Source organism: Phyllobates terribilis, unplaced genomic scaffold (assembly GCF_046119375.1).
Source record: "Phyllobates terribilis strain yellow unplaced genomic scaffold, ASM4611937v1 Scaffold_9__5_contigs__length_417890890, whole genome shotgun sequence".
In the NCBI taxonomy this organism is placed as follows: domain Eukaryota; kingdom Metazoa; phylum Chordata; class Amphibia; order Anura; family Dendrobatidae; genus Phyllobates; species Phyllobates terribilis.
In genome coordinates, this window is record NW_027362769.1 from 301410255 (window position 1) to 301429270 (window position 19016).

The 19016-nt window shown below is 38.4% G+C and overlaps 17 non-coding genes across 17 annotated transcripts; 10 read left to right on the top strand and 7 right to left on the bottom strand.

Annotated features, from left to right (window-relative positions):
- Positions 1–327: 327 nt before the first annotated feature.
- Positions 328–409, bottom strand: TRNAS-GCU (transfer RNA serine (anticodon GCU)). The gene has a single exon. It is a non-coding gene; the product is annotated as a tRNA-Ser (tRNA).
- A 1227-nt stretch (positions 410–1636) lies between these two features.
- On the bottom strand, positions 1637–1718 carry TRNAS-GCU (transfer RNA serine (anticodon GCU)). The gene has a single exon. It is a non-coding gene; the product is annotated as a tRNA-Ser (tRNA).
- A 1228-nt stretch (positions 1719–2946) lies between these two features.
- On the bottom strand, positions 2947–3028 carry TRNAS-GCU (transfer RNA serine (anticodon GCU)). The gene has a single exon. It is a non-coding gene; the product is annotated as a tRNA-Ser (tRNA).
- A 583-nt stretch (positions 3029–3611) lies between these two features.
- TRNAT-AGU (transfer RNA threonine (anticodon AGU)) lies at positions 3612–3685 on the top strand. Its single transcript has one exon. It is a non-coding gene; the product is annotated as a tRNA-Thr (tRNA).
- A 570-nt stretch (positions 3686–4255) lies between these two features.
- Positions 4256–4337, bottom strand: TRNAS-GCU (transfer RNA serine (anticodon GCU)). Its single transcript has one exon. It is a non-coding gene; the product is annotated as a tRNA-Ser (tRNA).
- A 1893-nt stretch (positions 4338–6230) lies between these two features.
- Positions 6231–6304, top strand: TRNAT-AGU (transfer RNA threonine (anticodon AGU)). Its single transcript has one exon. It is a non-coding gene; the product is annotated as a tRNA-Thr (tRNA).
- Positions 6305–7540: 1236 nt separating this feature from the next.
- Positions 7541–7614, top strand: TRNAT-AGU (transfer RNA threonine (anticodon AGU)). Its single transcript has one exon. It is a non-coding gene; the product is annotated as a tRNA-Thr (tRNA).
- A 571-nt stretch (positions 7615–8185) lies between these two features.
- Positions 8186–8267, bottom strand: TRNAS-GCU (transfer RNA serine (anticodon GCU)). Its single transcript has one exon. It is a non-coding gene; the product is annotated as a tRNA-Ser (tRNA).
- Positions 8268–8850: 583 nt separating this feature from the next.
- TRNAT-AGU (transfer RNA threonine (anticodon AGU)) lies at positions 8851–8924 on the top strand. Its single transcript has one exon. It is a non-coding gene; the product is annotated as a tRNA-Thr (tRNA).
- Positions 8925–10151: 1227 nt separating this feature from the next.
- TRNAT-AGU (transfer RNA threonine (anticodon AGU)) lies at positions 10152–10225 on the top strand. The gene has a single exon. It is a non-coding gene; the product is annotated as a tRNA-Thr (tRNA).
- Positions 10226–10796: 571 nt separating this feature from the next.
- TRNAS-GCU (transfer RNA serine (anticodon GCU)) lies at positions 10797–10878 on the bottom strand. The gene has a single exon. It is a non-coding gene; the product is annotated as a tRNA-Ser (tRNA).
- Positions 10879–11461: 583 nt separating this feature from the next.
- Positions 11462–11535, top strand: TRNAT-AGU (transfer RNA threonine (anticodon AGU)). The gene has a single exon. It is a non-coding gene; the product is annotated as a tRNA-Thr (tRNA).
- Positions 11536–12771: 1236 nt separating this feature from the next.
- Positions 12772–12845, top strand: TRNAT-AGU (transfer RNA threonine (anticodon AGU)). Its single transcript has one exon. It is a non-coding gene; the product is annotated as a tRNA-Thr (tRNA).
- Positions 12846–14072: 1227 nt separating this feature from the next.
- Positions 14073–14146, top strand: TRNAT-AGU (transfer RNA threonine (anticodon AGU)). Its single transcript has one exon. It is a non-coding gene; the product is annotated as a tRNA-Thr (tRNA).
- Positions 14147–15381: 1235 nt separating this feature from the next.
- On the top strand, positions 15382–15455 carry TRNAT-AGU (transfer RNA threonine (anticodon AGU)). The gene has a single exon. It is a non-coding gene; the product is annotated as a tRNA-Thr (tRNA).
- Positions 15456–17992: 2537 nt separating this feature from the next.
- TRNAT-AGU (transfer RNA threonine (anticodon AGU)) lies at positions 17993–18066 on the top strand. The gene has a single exon. It is a non-coding gene; the product is annotated as a tRNA-Thr (tRNA).
- A 571-nt stretch (positions 18067–18637) lies between these two features.
- TRNAS-GCU (transfer RNA serine (anticodon GCU)) lies at positions 18638–18719 on the bottom strand. The gene has a single exon. It is a non-coding gene; the product is annotated as a tRNA-Ser (tRNA).
- Between the last annotated feature and the right edge of the window lie 297 nt (positions 18720–19016).

Genomic DNA, 19016 nt, shown 5'->3' on the forward strand with positions numbered 1-19016 from the left:
TGGTAGAAGATTTAAACTTTCATGTTTGAAGAATTCATTGCTTGGGCAGAAAATAAAACCTTGAGCTGGAAACTTAAAAGAATCAGAAAAGAAATAGGACAGATTGAATTCAAAGCCATGCATGCATAGCTCAATCTCTTAACTGCATTGTTAATGTATCATCTTAACTACACAGACAACTTGCCTGCATGAACATGTAGAAACCAGACGATAGGACTATAGCAGCTTTCTTGAAAGAGAAAAGAATCAACTTTCATGCTTGAAGTATACACCATTTTGCCTAAAAATGAAAGTCAATCTTATCAAAGGGAAAGAAGCAGATTATACCGACGAGGATGGGATTCGAACCCATGCATGCAGAGCACAATGGATTAGCAGTTCATTGCCTTAACCACTCGGCCACCTCGTCTACATGACCAAGTTTAAATTAGGAGGTAAGATCTCATGAGGATTTTAAGCTGTCAGGGTGTTTTTGCTGAATATTGTATAAAGGCTTTTGGCAGTATGGCCTCATCTCATCTCCTAGAGTATCTATTGTCTAAAGTTAGATTAGGACAAACCTTATCAGAAATGAACCAGTGCAAAGGGTTTTAATAGCAACTTATCAATCATTAATAATTGTTTCTACTTTTGGCACTGCAGTGGCATTCTTTCAATCTGTCTATTCTGTCTCATGACTGGGAAGCAAAACAAGTCCCAATTTCCAGCTGTGATAAAAGATGGATCATTTAATTATGCAACTTCAAATCCCAAGCCCTTGTTCTCGATACAGCTTCTGTCTCATTCTGCAAATTTGTCATGGTCCTATTCGAGAATGCTCTTCAAAAAATACTCGGTTTCTTAATTGCCATGACTGAGAGCGACATCTTATTCAATGCTTCTGCTGTGCGTGGAATGGAACTGAAGCTCAATGTTGTTTTGCTCAATTAACCACTTGAAATTATCGATTAGTGACTAAATCTTCCCTGGCTTTCCCATCCTCACCAGCTTGTTGTGCTGAGGCTTAGTTGGTTAAAGCGCCTATCTAGTAAACAGGAGATCCTGAGCTCAAATCTCAGCAGTGCTTTCTTTTCATCTTCTCAGTATGAAGCTTTCTATCCTCATAGTGGGACAACATCAAATTGGCCTTTGCTAAGTCTCTGTGATAGTGCAATAGTGGGAGTAAGAATCTGCTATAAGTGCTAAAGAGGAAGAAAGATGGAATCAAGCATGAAAAAAGTAAAACCAGTGGATTTTATTTTACTATTTTGAAATGCCTCCTCCTTACGTATCTGACTCTCTAAGCAAAGTTTGATAGCAGCTTTCTTGAATGGTAGAAGATTTAAACTTTCATGTTTGAAGAATTCATTGCTTGGGCAGAAAATAAAACCTTGAGATGGAAACTTAAAAGAATCAGAAAAGAAATAGGACAGATTGAATTCAAAGCCATGCATGCATAGCTCAATCTCTTAACTGCATTGTTAATGTATCATCTTAACTACACAGCCAACTTGCCTGCATGAACATGTAGAAACCAGACGATAGGACTATAGCAGCTTTCTTGAAAGAGAAAGAATCAACTTTCATGCTTGAAGTATACACCATTTTGCCTAAAAATGAAAGCCAATCTTGTCAAAGGGATAGAAGCAGATTATACCGACGAGGATGGGATTCGAACCCATGGATGCAGAGCACAATGGATTAGCAGTCCAGCGCCTTAACCACTCGGCCACCTCGTCTACATGAACAAGTTTAAATTAGGAGGTAAGATCTCATGAGGATTTTAAGCTGTCAGGGTGTTTTTGCTGAATATTGTATAAAGGCTTTTGGCAGTATGGCCTCATCTCATCTCCTAGAGTATCTATTGTCTAAAGTTAGATTAGGACAAACCTTATCAGAAATGAACCAGTGCAAAGGGTTTTAATAGCAACTTATCAATCATTCCTAATTGTTTCTACTTTTGGCACTGCAGTGGCATTCTTTCAATCTGTCTATTCTGTCTCATGACTGGGAAGCAAAACAAGTCCCAATTTCCAGCTGTGATAAAAGATGGATCATTTAATTATTGAACTTCAAATCCCAAGCCCTTGTTCTCGATACAGCTTCTGTCTCATTCTGCAAATTTGTCATGGTCCTATTCGAGAATGCTCTTCATAAAATACTCGGTTTCTTAATTGCCATGACTGAGAGCGACATCTTATTCAATGCTTCTGCTGTGCGTGGAATGGAACTGAAGCTCAATGTTGTTTTGCTCAATTAACCACTTGAAATTATCGATTAGTGACTAAATCTTCCCTGGCTTTCGCATCCTCACCAGCTTGTTGTGCTTTGGCTTAGTTGGTTAAAGCGCCTGTCTAGTAAACAGGAGATCCTGAGTTCAAATTTCAGCAGTGCCTTCTTTTCATCTTCTCAGTATGAAGCTTTCTATCCTCATAGTGGGACAATATCAAATTGGCCTTTGCTAAGTCTCTGTGATAGTGCAATAGTGGGAGTAAGAATCTGCTATAAGTGCTAAAGAGGAAGAAAGATGGAATCAAGCATGAAAAAAGTAAAACCTGTGGATTTTATTTTACTATTTTGAAATGCCTCCTCCTTACGTTTCTGCCTCTCTAAGCAAAGTTTGATAGCAGCTTTCTTGAATGGTAGAAGATTTAAACTTTCATGTTTGAAGAATTCATTGCTTGGGCAGAAAATAAAACCTTGAGATGGAAACTTAAAAGAATCAGAAAAGAAATAGGACAGATTGAATTCAAAGCCATGCATGCATAGCTCAATCTCTTAACTGCATTGTTAATGTATCATCTTAACTACACAGACAACTTGCCTGCATGAACATGTAGAAACCAGACGATAGGACTATAGCAGCTTTCTTGAAAGAGAAAAGAATCAACTTTCATGCTTGAAGTATACACCATTTTGCCTTAAAATGAAAGCCAATCTTGTCAAAGGGATAGAAGCAGATTATACCGACGAGGATGGGATTCAAACCCATGCATGCAGAGCACAATGGATTAGCAGTCCATCGCCTTAACCACTCGGCCACCTCGTCTACATGAACAAGTTTAAATTAGGAGGTAAGATCTCATGAGGATTTTAAGCTGTCAGGGTGTTTTTGCTGAATATTGTATAAAGGCTTTTGGCAGTATGGCCTCATCTCATCTCCTAGAGTATCTATTGTCTAAAGTTAGATTAGGACAAACCTTATCAGAAATGAACCAGTGCAAAGGATTTTAATAGCAACTTATCAATCATTCCTAATTGTTTCTACTTTTGGCACTGCAGTGGCATTCTTTCAATCTGTCTATTCTGTCTCATGACTGGGAAGCAAAACAAGTCCCAATTTCCAGCTGTGATAAAAGATGGATCATTTAATTATGGAACTTCAAATCCCAAGCCCTTGTTCTCGATACAGCTTCTGTCTCATTCTGCAAATTTGTCATGGTCCTATTCGAGAATGCTCTTCAAAAAATACTCGGTTTCTTAATTGCCATGACTGAGAGCGACATCTTATTCAATGCTTCTGCTGTGCGTGGAATGGAACTGAAGCTCAATGTTGTTTTGCTCAATTAACCACTTGAAATTATTGATTAGTGACTAAATCTTCCCTGGCTTTCGCATCCTCACCAGCTTGTTGTGCTGTGGCTTAGTTGGTTAAAGCGCCTGTCTAGTAAACAGGAGATCCTGAGTTCAAATTTCAGCAGTGCCTTCTTTTCATCTTCTCAGTATGAAGCTTTCTATCTTCATAGTGGGACAATATCAAATTGGCCTTTGCTAAGTCTCTGTGATAGTGCAATAGTGGGAGTAAGAATCTGCTATAAGTGCTAAAGAGGAAGAAAGATGGAATCAAGCATGAAAAAAGTAAAACCTGTGGATTTTATTTTACTATTTTGAAATGCCTCCTCCTTACGTTTCTGCCTCTCTAAGCAAAGTTTGATAGCAGCTTTCTTGAATGGTAGAAGATTTAAACTTTCATGTTTGAAGAATTCATTGCTTGGGCAGAAAATAAAATCTTGAGCTGGAAACTTAAAAGAATCAGAAAAGAAATAGGACAGATTGAATTCAAAGCCATGCATGCATAGCTCAATCTCTTAACTGCATTGTTAATGTATCATCTTAACTACACAGCCAACTTGCCTGCATGAACATGTAGAAACCAGACGATAGGACTATAGCAGCTTTCTTGAAAGAGAAAGAATCAACTTTCACGCTTGAAGTATACACCATTTTGCCTAAAAATAAAAGCCAATCTTGTCAAATGGATAGAAGCAGATTATACCGACGAGGATGGGATTCGAACCCATGCATGCAGAGCACAATGGATTAGCAGTCCAGCGCCTTAACCACTCGGCCACCTCGTCTACATGAACAAGTTTAAATTAGGAGGTAAGATCTCATGAGGATTTTAAGCTGTCAGGGTGTTTTTGCTGAATATTGTATAAAGGCTTTTGGCAGTATGGCCTCATCTCATCTCCTAGAGTATCTATTGTCTAAAGTTAGATTAGGACAAACCTTATCAGAAATGAACCAGTGCAAAGGGTTTTAATAGCAACTTATCAATCATTCCTAATTGTTTCTACTTTTGGCACTGCAGTGGCATTCTTTCAATCTGTCTATTCTGTCTCATGACTGGGAAGCAAAACAAGTCCCAATTTCCAGCTGTGATAAAAGATGGATCATTTAATTATTGAACTTCAAATCCCAAGCCCTTGTTCTCGATACAGCTTCTGTCTCATTCTGCAAATTTGTCATGGTCCTATTCGAGAATGCTCTTCAAAAAATACTCGGTTTCTTAATTGCCATGACTGAGAGCGACATCTTATTCAATGCTTCTGCTGTGCGTGGAATGGAACTGAAGCTCAATGTTGTTTTGCTCAATTAACCACTTGAAATTATAGATTAGTGACTAAATCTTCCCTGGCTTTCGCATCCTCACCAGCTTGTTGTGCTGTGGCTTAGTTGGTTAAAGCGCCTATCTAGTAAACAGGAGATCCTGAGTTCAAATCTCAGCAGTGCTTTCTTTTCATCTTCTCAGTATGAAGATTTCTATCCTCATAGTGGGACAACATCAAATTGGCCTTTGCTAAGTCTCTGTGATAGTGCAATAGTGGGAGTAAGAATCTGCTATAAGTGCTAAAGAGGAAGAAAGATGGAATCAAGCATGAAAAAAGTAAAACCTGTGGATTTTATTTTACTATTTAGAAATGCCTCCTCCTTACGTATCTGACTCTCTAAGCAAAGTTTGATAGCAGCCTTCTTGAATGGTAGAAGATTTAAACTTTCATGTTTGAAGAATTCATTGCTTGGGCAGAAAATAAAACCTTGAGCTGGAAACTTAAAAGAATCAGAAAAGAAATAGGACAGATTGAATTCAAAGCCATGCATGTATAGCTCAATCTCTTAACTGCATTGTTAATGTATCATCTTAACTACGCAGCCAACTTGCCTGCATAAACATGTAGAAACCAGATGATAGGACTATAGCAGCTTTCTTGAAAGAGAAAAGAATCAACTTTCATGCTTGAAGTATACACCATTTTGCCTAAAAATGAAAGCCAATCTTGTCAAAGGGAAAGAAGCAGTTTATACCGACAAGGATGGGACTCAAACCCATGCATGCAGAGCAAAATGGAATAGCAGTCCATCACCTTAACCACTCGGCCACCTCATCTACATGACCAAGTCTAAATTAGGAGGTAAGATCTCATGAGGATTTTAAGCTGTCAGGGTGTTTTTGCTGAAGATTGTATAAAGGCTTTTGGCAGTGTGGCCTCATCTCATGTCGTAGAGTATCTATTGTCTAAAGTTAGATTAGGACAAGCCTAATCAGAAATGAACCAGTGCAAAGGGTTTTAATAGCAACTTATCAATCATTCCAAATTGTTTCTACTTTTGGCACTGCAGTGGCATTCTTTCAATCTGTCTATTCTGTCTCATGACTGGGAAGCAAAACAAGTCCCAATTTCCAGCTGTGATAAAAGATGGATCATTTAATTATGGAACTTCAAATCCCAAGTCCATGTTCTCGATACAGCTTCTGTCGCATTCTGCAAATTTGTCATGGTCCTTTTCGAGAATGCTCTTCAAAAAATACTTGGTTTCTTAATTGCCATGACTGAGAGCGACATCTTATTCAATGCTTCTTCTGTGCGTGGAATGGAACTGAAGCTCAATGTTGTTTTGCTTAATTAACCACTTGAAATTATCGATTAGTGACTAAATCTTCCCTGGCTTTCCCATCCTCACCAGCTTGTGGTGCTGTGGCTTAGTTGGTTAAAGCACCTGTCTAGTAAACAGGAGATCCTGAGTTCAAATCTCAGCAGTGCCTTCTTTTCATCTTCTCAATATGAAGCTTTCTATCCTCATAGTGGGACAACATCAAATTGGCTTTTGCTAAGTCTCTGTGATAGTGCAATAGTGGGAGTAAGAATCTGCTATAAGTGCTAAAGAGGAAGAAAGATGGAATCAAGCATGAAAAAAGTAAAACCAGTGTAATTTATTTTACTATTTAGAAATGCCTCCTCCTTACGTATCTGACTCTCTAAGCAAAGTTTCATAGCAGCCTTCTTGAATGGTAGAAGATTTAAACTTTCATGTTTGAAGAATTCATTGCTTGGGCAGAAAATAAAACCTTGAGCTGGAAACTTAAAAGAATCAGAAAAGAAATAGGACAGATTGAATTCAAAGCCATGCATGTATAGCTCAATCTCTTAACTGCATTGTTAATGTATGATCTTAACTACGCAGCCAACTTGCCTGCATAAACATGTAGAAACCAGACGATAGGACTATAGCAGCTTTCTTGAAAGAGAAAAGAATCAACTTTCATGCTTGAAGTATACACCATTTTGCCTAAAAATGAAAGCCAATCTTGTCAAAGGGAAAGAAGCAGTTTATACCGACAAGGATGGGACTCAAACCCATGCATGCAGAGCAAAATGGAATAGCAGTCCATCACCTTAACCACTCGGCCACCTCATCTACATGACCAAGTCTAAATTAGGAGGTAAGATCTCATGAGGATTTTAAGCTGTCAGGGTGTTTTTGCTGAAGATTGTATAAAGGCTTTTGGCAGTGTGGCCTCATCTCATGTCGTAGAGTATCTATTGTCTAAAGTTAGATTAGGACAAGCCTAATCAGAAATGAACCAGTGCAAAGGGTTTTAATAGCAACTTATCAATCATTCCAAATTGTTTCTACTTTTGGCACTGCAGTGGCATTCTTTCAATCTGTCTATTCTGTCTCATGACTGGGAAGCAAAACAAGTCCCAATTTCCAGCTGTGATAAAAGATGGATCATTTAATTATGGAACTTCAAATCCCAAGCCCTTGTTCTCGATACAGCTTCTGTCGCATTCTGCAAATTTGTCATGGTCCTTTTCGAGAATGCTCTTCAAAAAATACTTGGTTTCTTAATTGCCATGACTGAGAGCGACATCTTGTTCAATGCTTCTGCTGTGCGTGGAATGGAACTGAAGCTCAATGTTGTTTTGCTTAATTAACCACTTGAAATTATCGATTAGTGACTAAATCTTCCCTGGCTTTCCCATGCTCACCAGCTTGTGGTGCTGTGGCTTAGTTGGTTAAAGCACCTGTCTAGTAAACAGGAGATCCTGAGTTCAAATCTCAGCAGTGCCTTCTTTTCATCTTCTCAGTATGAAGCTTTCTATCCTCATAGTGGGACAACATCAAATTGGCTTTTGCTAAGTCTCTGTGATAGTGCAATAGTGGGAGTAAGAATCTGCTATAAGTGCTAAAGAGGAAGAAAGATGGAATCAAGCATGAAAAAAGTAAAACCAGTGGATTTTATTTTACTATTTAGAAATGCCTCCTCCTTACGTATCTGACTCTCTAAGCAAAGTTTGATAGCAGCCTTCTTGAATGGTAGAAGATTTAAACTTTCATGTTTGAAGAATTCATTGCTTGGGCAGAAAATAAAACCTTGAGCTGGAAACTTAAAAGAATCAGAAAAGAAATAGGACAGATTAAATTCAAACCAATGTATGCATAGCTCAATCTCTTAACTGCATTGTTAATGTATCATCTTAACTCCGCAGCCAACTTGCCTGCATGAACATGTAGAAACCAGACGATAAGACTATAGCAGCTTTCTTGAAAGAGAAAAGAATCAACTTTCATGCTTGAAGCATACACCATTTTGCCTAAAAATGAAAGCAAATCTTGTCAAAGGGAAAGAAGCAGATTATACCGACGAGGTTGGGATTCGAACCCATGCATGCAGAGCACAATGGATTAGCAGTCCATCACCTTAACCACTCGGCCACCTCGTCTACGTAACTAAGTCTAAATTAGGAGGTAAGATCTCATGAGGATTTTAAGCTGTCAGGGTGTTTTTGCTGAAGATTGTATAAAGGCTTTTGGCAGTGTGGCCTCATCTCATCTCCTAGAGTATCTATTGTCTAAAGTTAGAATAGGATAAACCTTATCAGAAATGAACCAGTGCAAAGGGTTTTAATAGCAACTTATCAATCATTCCTAATTGTTTCTACTTTTGGCACTGCAGTGGCATTCTTTCAATCTGTCTATTCTGTCTCATTACTGGGAAGCAAAACAAGTCCCAATTTCCAGCTGTGATAAAAGATGGATCATTTAATTATGGAACTTCAAATCCCAAGCCCTTGTTCTCGATACAGCTTCTGTCGCATTCTGCAAATTTGTCATGGTCCTTTTCGAGAATGCTCTTCAAAAAATACTCGGTTTCTTAATTGCCATGACTGAGAGCGACATCTTATTCAATGCTTCTGCTGTGCGTGGAATGGAACTGAAGCTCAATGTTGTTTTGCTCAATTAACCACTTGAAATTATCGATTAGTGACTAAATCTTCCCTGGCTTTCCCATCCTCACCAGCTTGTGGTGCTGTGGCTTAGTTGGTTAAAGTGCCTGTCTAGTAAACAGGAGATCCTGAGTTCAAATTTCAGCAGTGCCTTCTTTTCATCTTCTCAGTATGAAGCTTTCTATCCTCATAGTGGGACAACATCAAATTGGCTTTTGCTAAGTCTCTGTGATAGTGCAATAGTGGGAGTAAGAATCTGCTAAAGAGGAAGAAAGATGGAATCAAGCATGAAAAAAGTAAAACCAGTGGATTTTATTTTACTATTTTGAAATGCCTCCTCCTTACGTATCTGACTCTCTAAGCAAAGTTTGATAGCAGCCTTCTTGAATGGTAGAAGATTTAAACTTTCATGTTTGAAGAATTCATTGCTTGGGCAGAAAATAAAACCTTGATCTGGAAACTTAAAAGAATCTGAAAAGAAATAAGACAGTTTGAACTCAAAGCCATGCATGCATAGCTCATTCTCTTAACTGCATTGTTAATGTATAATCTTAACTACACAGCCAACTTGCCTGCATGAACATGGAGAAACCAGACGATAGGACTATAGCAGCTTTCTTGAAAGAGAAAAGAATCAACTTTCATGCTTGAAGTATACACCATTTTGCCTAAAAATGAAAGCCAATCTTGTCAAAGGAAAAGAAGCAGATTATACCAACGAGGATGGGATTCAAACCCATGCATGCACAGCACAATGGATTAGCAGTCCATCGCCTTAACCACTCGGTCACCTCGTCTATTTGACCAAGTCTAAATTAGGAGGTAAGATCTCATGAGGATTTTAAGCTGTCAGGGTGTTTTTGCTGAAGATTGTATAAAGGCTTTTGGCAATGTGGCCTCATCTCATCTCCTAGAGTTTCTATTGTCTAAAGTTAGATTAGGACAAACCTTAACAGAAATGAACCAGTGCAAAGGGTTTTAATAGCAACTTATCAATCATTCCTAATTGTTTCTACTTTTGGCACTGCAGTGGCATTCTTTCAATCTGTCTATTCTGTCTCATGACTGGGAAGCAAAACAAGTCCCAATTTCCAGCTGTGATAAAAGATGGATCATTTAATTATGGAACTTCAAATCCCAAGCCCTTCTTTTCGATACAGCTTCTGTCGCATTCTGCAAATTTGTCATGGTCCTATTCGAGAATGCTCTTCAAAAAATACTCGGTTTCTTAATTGCCATGACTGAGAGCGACATCTTATTCAATGCTTCTGCTGTGCGTGGAATGGAACTGAAGCTCAATGTTGTTTTGCTCAATTAACCACTTGAAATTATCGATTAGTGACTAAATCTTCCCTGGCTTTCCTGTCCTCACCAGCTTGTGGTGCTGTGGCTTAGTTGGTTAAAGTGCCTGTCTAGTAAACAGGAGATCCTGAGTTCAAATCTCAGCAGTGCCTTCTTTTCATCTTCTCAGTATGAAGCTTTCTATCCTTATAGTTGGACAATATCAAATTGGCCTTTGCTAAGTCTCTGTGATAGTGCAATAGTGGGAGTAAGAATCTGCTAAGAGTGCTAAAGAGGAAGAAAGATGGAATCAAGCATGAAAAAAGTAAAACCAGTGGATTTTATTTTACTATTTTGAAATGCCTCCTCCTTACGTATCTGACTCTCTAAGCAAAGTTTGATAGCAGCCTTCTTGAATGGTAGAAGATTTAAACTTTCATGTTTGAACAATTCATTGCTTGGGCAGAAAATAAAACCTTGAGCTGGAAACTTAAAAGAATCTGAAAAGAAATAGGACAGTTTGAATTCAAAGCCATGCATGCATAGCTCATTCTCTTAACTGCATTGTTAATGTATAATCTTAACTACACAGCCAACTTGCCTGCATGAACATGGAGAAACCAGACGATAGGACTATAGCAGCTTTCTTGAAAGAGAAAAGAATCAACTTTCATGCTTGAAGTATACACCATTTTGCCTAAAAATGAAAGCCAATCTTGTCAAAGGAAAAGAAACAGATTATACCGACGAGGATGGGATTCAAACCCATGCATGCAGAGCACAATGGATTAGCAGTCCATCGCCTTAACCACTCGGTCACCTCGTCTACTTGACCAAGTCAAAATTATGAGGTAAGATCTCATGAGGATTTTAAGCTGTCAGGGTGTTTTTGCTGAAGATTGTATAAAGGCTTTTGGCAGTGTGGCCTCATCTCATCTCCTAGAGTTTCTATTGTCTAAAGTTAGATTAGGACAAACCTTATCAGAAATGAACCAGTGCAAAGGGTTTTAATAGCAACTTATCAGTCATTCCTAATTGTTTCTACTTTTGGCACTGCAGTGGCATTCTTTCAATCTGTCTATTCTGTCTCATGACTGGGAAGCAAAACAAGTCCCAATTTCCAGCTGTGATAAAAGATGGATCATTTAATTATGGAACTTCAAATCCCAAGCCCTTGTTCTCGATACAGCTTCTGTCGCATTCTGAAAATTTGTCATGGTCCTATTCGAGAATGCTCTTCAAAAAATACTCGGTTTCTTAATTGCCATGACTGAGAGCGACATCTTATTCAATGCTTCTGCTGTGCGTGGAATGGAACTGAAGCTCAATGTTGTTATGCTCAATTAACCACTTGAAATTATCGATTAGTGACTAAATCTTCCCTGGCTTTCCTGTACTCACGAGCTTGTGGTGCTGTGGCTTAGTTGGTTAAGGTGCCTGTCTAGTAAACAGGAGATCCTGAGTTCAAATCTCAGCAGTGCTTTCTTTTCATCTTCTCAGTATGAAGCTTTCTATCCTTATAGTTGGACAATATCAAATTGGCCTTTGCTAAGTCTCTGTGATAGTGCAATAGTGGGAGTAAGAATCTGCTATAAGTGCTAAAGAGGAAGAAAGATGGAATCAAGCATGAAAAAAGTAAAACCAGTGGATTTTATTTTACTATTTTGAAATGCCTCCTTCTTACGTATCTGACTCTCTAAGCAAAGTTTGATAGCAGCCTTCTTGAATGGTAGAAGATTTAAACTTTCATGTTTGAAGAATTCATTGCTTGGGCAGAAAATAAAAGCTTGAGCTGGAAACTTAAAAGAATCTGAAAAGAAATAGGACAGTTTGAATTCAAAGCCATGCATGCATAGCTCATTCTCTTAACTGCATTGTTAATGTATCATCTTAACTACACAGCCAACTTGCCTGCATGAACAAGGAGAAACCAGACGATAGGACTATAGCAGCTTTCTTGAAAGAGAAAAGAATCAACTTTCATGCTTGAAGTATACACCCTTTTGCCTAAAAATGAAAGCCAATCTTGTCAAAGGAAAAGAAGCAGATTATACCAACAAGGATGGAACTCAAACCCATGCATGCAGAGCACAATGGATTTGCAGTCCATCACCTTAACCACTCGGCCACCTCGTCTACATGACCAAGTCTAAATTAGGAGGTAAGATCTCATGAGGATTTTAAGCTGTCAGGGTGTTTTTGTTGAAGATTGTATAAAGGCTTTTGGCAGTGTGGCCTCATCTCATCTCCTAGAGTATCTATTGTCTAAAGTTAGATTAGGACAAACCTTATCAGAAATGAACCAGTGCAAAGGGTTTTAATAGCAACTTATCAATCATTCCTAATTGTTTCTACTTTTGGCACTGCAGTGGCATTCTTTCAATCTGTCTATTCTGTCTCATGACTGGGAAGCAAAACAAGTCCCAATTTCCACCTGTGATAAAAGATGGATCATTTAATTATGGAACTGCAAATCCCAAGCCCTTGTTCTCGATACAGCTTCTGTCGCATTCTGCAAATTTGTCATGGTCCTTTTCGAGAATTCTCTTCAAAAAATACTCGGTTTCTTAATTGCCATGACTGAGAGCGACATCTTATTCAATGCTTCTGCTGTGCGTGGAATGGAACTGAAGCTCAATGTTGTTTTGCTCAATTAACCACTTGAAATTATCGATTAGTGACTAAATCTTCCCTGGCTTTACCGTCTTCACCAGCTTGTGGTGCTGTGGCTTAGTTGGTTAAAGTGCCTGTCTAGTAAACAGGAGATCCTGAGTTCAAATCTCAGCAGTGCCTTCTTTTCATCTTCTCAGTATGAAGCTTTCTATCCTCATAGTGGGACAACATCAAATTGGCCTTTGCTAAATCTCTGTGATAGTGCAATAGTGGGAGTAAGAATGTGCTAAAGAGGAAGAAAGATGGAATCAAGCATGAAAAAAGTAAAACCAGTGGATTTTATTTTACTATTTTGAAATGCCTCCTCCTTACGTATCTGACTCTCTAAGCAAAGTTTGATAGCAGCCTTCTTGAATAGTAGAAGATTTAAACTTTCATGTTTGAAGAATTCATTGCTTGGGCAGAAAATAAAACCTTGATCTGGAAACTTAAAAGAATCTGAAAAGAAATAGGACAGTTTGAATTCAAAGCCATGCATGCATAGCTCATTCTCTTAACTGCATTGTTAATGTATAATCTTAACTACACAGCCAACTTGCCTGCATGAACATGGAGAAACCAGACGATAGGACTATAGCAGCTTTCTTGAAAGAGAAAAGAATCAACTTTCATGCTTGAAGTATACACCATTTTGCCTAAAAATGAAAGCCAATCTTGTCAAAGGAAAAGAAGCAGATTATACCAACGAGGATGGGATTCAAACCCATGCATGCACAGCACAATGGATTAGCAGTCCATCGCCTTAACCACTCGGTCACCTCGTCTATTTGACCAAGTCTACATTAGGAGGTAAGATCTCATGAGGATTTTAAGCTGTCAGGGTGTTTTTGCTGAAGATTGTATAAAGGCTTTTGGCAATGTGGCCTCATCTCATCTCCTAGAGTTTCTATTGTCTAAAGTTAGATTAGGACAAACCTTAACAGAAATGAACCAGTGCAAAGGGTTTTAATAGCAACTTATCAATCATTCCTAATTGTTTCTACTTTTGGCACTGCAGTGGCATTCTTTCAATCTGTCTATTCTGTCTCATGACTGGGAAGCAAAACAAGTCCCAATTTCCAGCTGTGATAAAAGATGGATCATTTAATTATGGAACTTCAAATCCCAAGCCCTTGTTCTCGATACAGCTTCTGTCGCATTCTGAAAATTTGTCATGGTCCTATTCGAGAATGCTCTTCAAAAAATACTCGGTTTCTTAATTGCCATGACTGAGAGCGACATCTTATTCAATGCTTCTGCTGTGCGTGGAATGGAACTGAAGCTCAATGTTGTTTTGCTCAATTAACCACTTGAAATTATCGATTAGTGACTAAATCTTCCCTGGCTTTCCTGTACTCACGAGCTTGTGGTGCTGTGGCTTAGTTGGTTAAGGTGCCTGTCTAGTAAACAGGAGATCCTGAGTTCAAATCTCAGCAGTGCCTTCTTTTCATCTTCTCAGTATGAAGCTTTCTATCCTTATAGTTGGACAATATCAAATTGGCCTTTGCTAAGTCTCTGTGATAGTGCAATAGTGGGAGTAAGAATCTGCTATAAGTGCTAAAGAGGAAGAAAGATGGAATCAAGCATGAAAAAAGTAAAACCAGTGGATTTTATTTTACTATTTTGAAACGCCTCCTCCTTACGTATCTGACTGTCTAAGCAAAGTTTGATAGCAGCCTTCTTGAATGGTAGAAGATTTAAACTTTCATGTTTGAAGAAGTCATTGCTTGGGCAGAAAATAAAACCTTGAGCTGGAAACTTAAAATAATCTGAAAAGAAATAGGACAGATTGAATTCAAAGCCATGCATGCATAGCTCAATCTCTTAACTGCATTGTTAATGTATCATCTTAACTATACAACCAACTTGCCTGCATGATCATGTAGAAACCAGACGATAGGACTATAGCAGATTTCTTGAAAGAGAAAAGAATCAACTTTCATGCTTGAAGTATACACCATTTTGCCTAAAAATGAAAGCCAATCTTGTCAAAGGGAAAGAAGCAGATTACACCGATGAGGATGGGATTTAAACCCATGCATGCAGAGCACAATGGATTAGCAGTCCATCGCCTTAACCACTCGGACACCTCGTCTACATGACCAAGTCTAAATTAGGAGGTAAGATCTCATGAGGATTTTAAGCTGTCAGGGTGTTTTTGCTGAAGATTGTATAAAGGCTTTTGGCAGTGTGGCCTCATCTCATCTCCTAGAGTTTCTATTGTCTAAAGTTAGATTAGGACAAACCTTATCAGAAATGAACCAGTGCAAAGGGTTTTAATAGCAACTTATCAATCATTCCTAATTGTTTCTACTTTTGGCACTGCAGTGGCATTCTTTCAATCTGTCTATTCTGTCTCATGACTGGGAAGCAAAACAAGTCCCAATTTCCAGCTGTGATAAAAGATGGATCATTTAATTATGGAACTTCAAATCCCAAGCCCTTGTTCTCGATACAGCTTCTGTCGCATTCTGAAAATTTGTCATGGTCCTTTTCGAGAATGCTCTTCAAAAAATACTCGGTTTCTTAATTGCCATGACTGAGAGCGACATCTTATTCAATGCTTCTGCTGTGCGTGGAATGGAACTGAAGCTCAATGTTGTTTTGTTCAATTAACCACTTGAAATTATCGATTAGTGACTAAATCTTCCTGGCTTTCCCGTCATCACCAGCTTGTGGTGCTGTGGCTTAGTTGGTTAAAGTGCCTGTCTAGTAAACAGGAGATCCTGAGTTCAAATCTCAGCAGTGCCTTCTTTTCATCTTCTCATTATGAAGCTTTCTAACCTCATAGTGGGACAACATCAAATTGGCCTTCGCTAAGTCTCTGTGATAGTGCAATAGTGGGAGTAAGAATCTGCTATAAGTGCTAAAGAGGAAGAAAGATGGAATCAAGCATGAAAAAAGTAAAACCAGTGGATTTTATTTTACTATTTTGAAACGCCTCCTCCTTACGTATCTGACTGTCTAAGCAAAGTTTGATAGCAGCCTTCTTGAATGGTAGAAGATTTAAACTTTCATGTTTGAAGAAGTCATTGCTTGGGCAGAAAATAAAACCTTGAGCTGGAAACTTAAAATAATCTGAAAAGAAATAGGACAGATTGAATTCAAAGCCATGCATGCATAGCTCAATCTCTTAACTGCATTGTTAATGTATCATCTTAACTATACAACCAACTTGCCTGCATGATCATGTAGAAACCAGACGATAGGACTATAGCAGATTTCTTGAAAGAGAAAAGAATCAACTTTCATGCTTGAAGTATACACCATTTTGCCTAAAAATGAAAGCCAATCTTGTCAAAGGGAAAGAAGCAGATTACACCGATGAGGATGGGATTTAAACCCATGCATGCAGAGCACAATGGATTAGCAGTCCATCGCCTTAACCACTCGGACACCTCGTCTACATGACAAAGTCTAAATTAGGAGGTAAGATCTCATGAGGATTTTAAGCTATCAGGGTGTTTTTGCTGAAGATTGTATAAAAGCTTTTGGCAGTGTGGCCTCATCTCATCTCCTAGAGTATCTATTGTCTAAAGTTAGATTAGGACAAACCTTATCAGAAATGAACCAGTGCAAAGGGTTTTAATAGCAACTTATCAATCATTCCTAATTGTTTCTACTTTTGGCACTGCAGTGGCATTCTTTCAATCTCTCTATTCTGTCTCATGACTGGGAAGCAAAACAAGTCCCAATTTCCAGCTGTGATAAAAGATGGATCATTTAATTATGGAACTTCAAATCCCAAGCCCTTGTTCGCAATACAGCTTCTGTCGCATTCTGCAAATTTGTCATGGTTCTTTTCGAGAATGCTCTTCAAAAAATACTCGGTTTCTTAATTGCCATGACTGAGAGTGACATCTTATTCAATGCTTCTGCTGTGCGTGGAATGGAACTGAAGCTCAATGTTGTTTTTTTCAATTAACCACTTGAAATTATCGATTAGTGACTAAATCTTCCCTGGCTTTCCCGTCCTCACTAGCTTGTTGTGTTGTGGTTTAGTTGGTTAAAGTGCCTGTCTAGTAAACAGGAGATCCTGAGTTCAAATCTCAGCAGTGCCTTCTTTTCATCTTCTCAGTATGAAGTTTTCTATCCTCATAGTGGGACAACATCAAATTGGCCTTTGCTAAGTCTCTGTGATAGTGCAATAGTGGGAGTAAAAATCTGCTATAAGTGCTAAAGAGGAAGAAAGATGGAATCAAGCATGAAAAAAGTAAAACCAGTGTATTTTATTTTACTATTTTGAAATGTATCCTCCTTACGTATCTGACTCTCTAAGCAAAGTTTGATAGCAGCCTTCTTGAATGGTAGAAGATTTAAACTTTCATGTTTGAAGAATTCATTGCTTGGGCAGAAAATAAAACCTTGAGCTGGAAACTTAAAATAATCTGAAAAGAAATAAGACAGATTGAATTCAAAGCCATGCATGCATAGCTCAATCTCTTAACTGCATTGTTAATGTATCATCTTAACTATACAGCCAACTTGCCTGCATGATCATGTAGAAACCAGACGATAGGACTATAGCAGATTTCTTGAAAGAGAAAAGAATCAACTTTCATGCTTGAAGTATACACCATTTTGCCTAAAAATGAAAGCCAAAGGGAAAGAAGCAAATTATACTAACGAAGATGGGATTTGAACTCATGCATGCACAGCACAATGAATTAGCAGTCCATCGCCTTAACCACTCGGCCACCTCGTCTACATGACCAAGTCTAATTTAGGAGGTAAGATCTCATGAGGATTTTAAGCTGTCAGGGTGTTTTTGCTGAAGATTGTATAAAGGCTTTTGGCAGTATGGCCTCATCTCATCTCCTAGAGTATCTATTGTCTAAAGTTAGATTAGGACAAACCTTATCAGAAATGAACCAGTGCAAAGGGTTTTAATAGCAAATTATCAATCATTCCTAATTGTTTCTACTTTTGGCACTGCAGTGGCATTCTTTCAATCTGTCTATTCTGTCTCATGACTGGGAAGCAAAACAAGTCCCAATTTCCAGCTTTGATAAAAGATGGATCATTTAATTATGGAACTTCAAATCCCAAGCCCTTGTTCTCGATATAGCTTCTGTTGCATTCTGCAAATTTGTCATGGTCCTTTTCGAGAATGTTCTTCAAAAAATACTCGGTTTCTTAATTGCCATGACTGAGAGCGACATCTTATTCAATGCTTCTGCTGTGCGTGGAATGGAACTGAAGCTCAATGTTGTTTTGCTCAATTAACCACTTGAAATTATCGATTAGTGAGTAAATCTTCCCTGGCTTTCCCATCCTCACCAGCTTGTGGTGCTGTGGCTTAGTTGGTTAAAGCGCCTGTCAAGTAAACAGGAGATCCTGAGTTCAAATCTCAGCAGTGCCTTCTTTTCATCTTCTCAGTATGAAGCTTTCTATCCTCATAGTGGGACAACATCAAATTGGCCTTTGCTAAGTCTCGGTGATAGTGCAATAGTGGGAGTAAGAATCTGCTATAAGTGCTAAAGAGGAAGAAAGATGGAATCAAGCTTGAAAAAAGTAAAACCAGTGGATTTTATTTTACTATTTTGAAATGCCTCCTCCTTACGTATCTGACTCGCTAAGCAAAGTTTGATAGCAGCCTTCTTGAATGGTAGAAGATTTAAACTTTCATGTTTGAAGAATTCATTGCTTGGGCAGAAAATAAAACCTTGAGCTGGAAACTTAAAAGAATCTGAAAAGAAATAGGACAGATTGAATTCAAAGCCATGCATGCATAGCTCATTCTCTTAACTGCATTGTTAATGTATCATCTTAACTACACAGCCAACTTGCCTGCATGAACATGTAGAAACCAGACGATAGGACTATAGCAGCTTTCTTGAAAGAGAAAAGAATCAACTTTCATGCTTGAAGTATACATCATTTTGCCTAAAAGTGAAAGCCAATCTTGTCAAAAAGAGAGAAGCAGATTATACCGACGAGGATGGGACTCAAACCCATGCATGCAGAGCACAATGAATTAGCAGTCCATCACCTTAACCACTCGGCCACCTCGTCTACATGACCAAGTCTAAATTAGGAGGTAAGATCTCATGAGGATTTTAAGCTGTCAGGGTGTTTTTGCTGAAGATTGTATAAAGGCTTTTGGCAGTATGGCCTCATAACATCTCCTAGAGTATCTATTGTCTAAAGTTAGATTAGGACAAACCTTATCAGAAATGAACCAGTGCAAAGGGTTTTAATAGCAACTTATCAATCATTCCTAATTGTTTCTACTTTTGGCACTGCAGTGGCATTCTTTCAATCTGTCTATTCTGCCTCATGACTGGGAAGCAAAACAAGTCCCAATTTCCA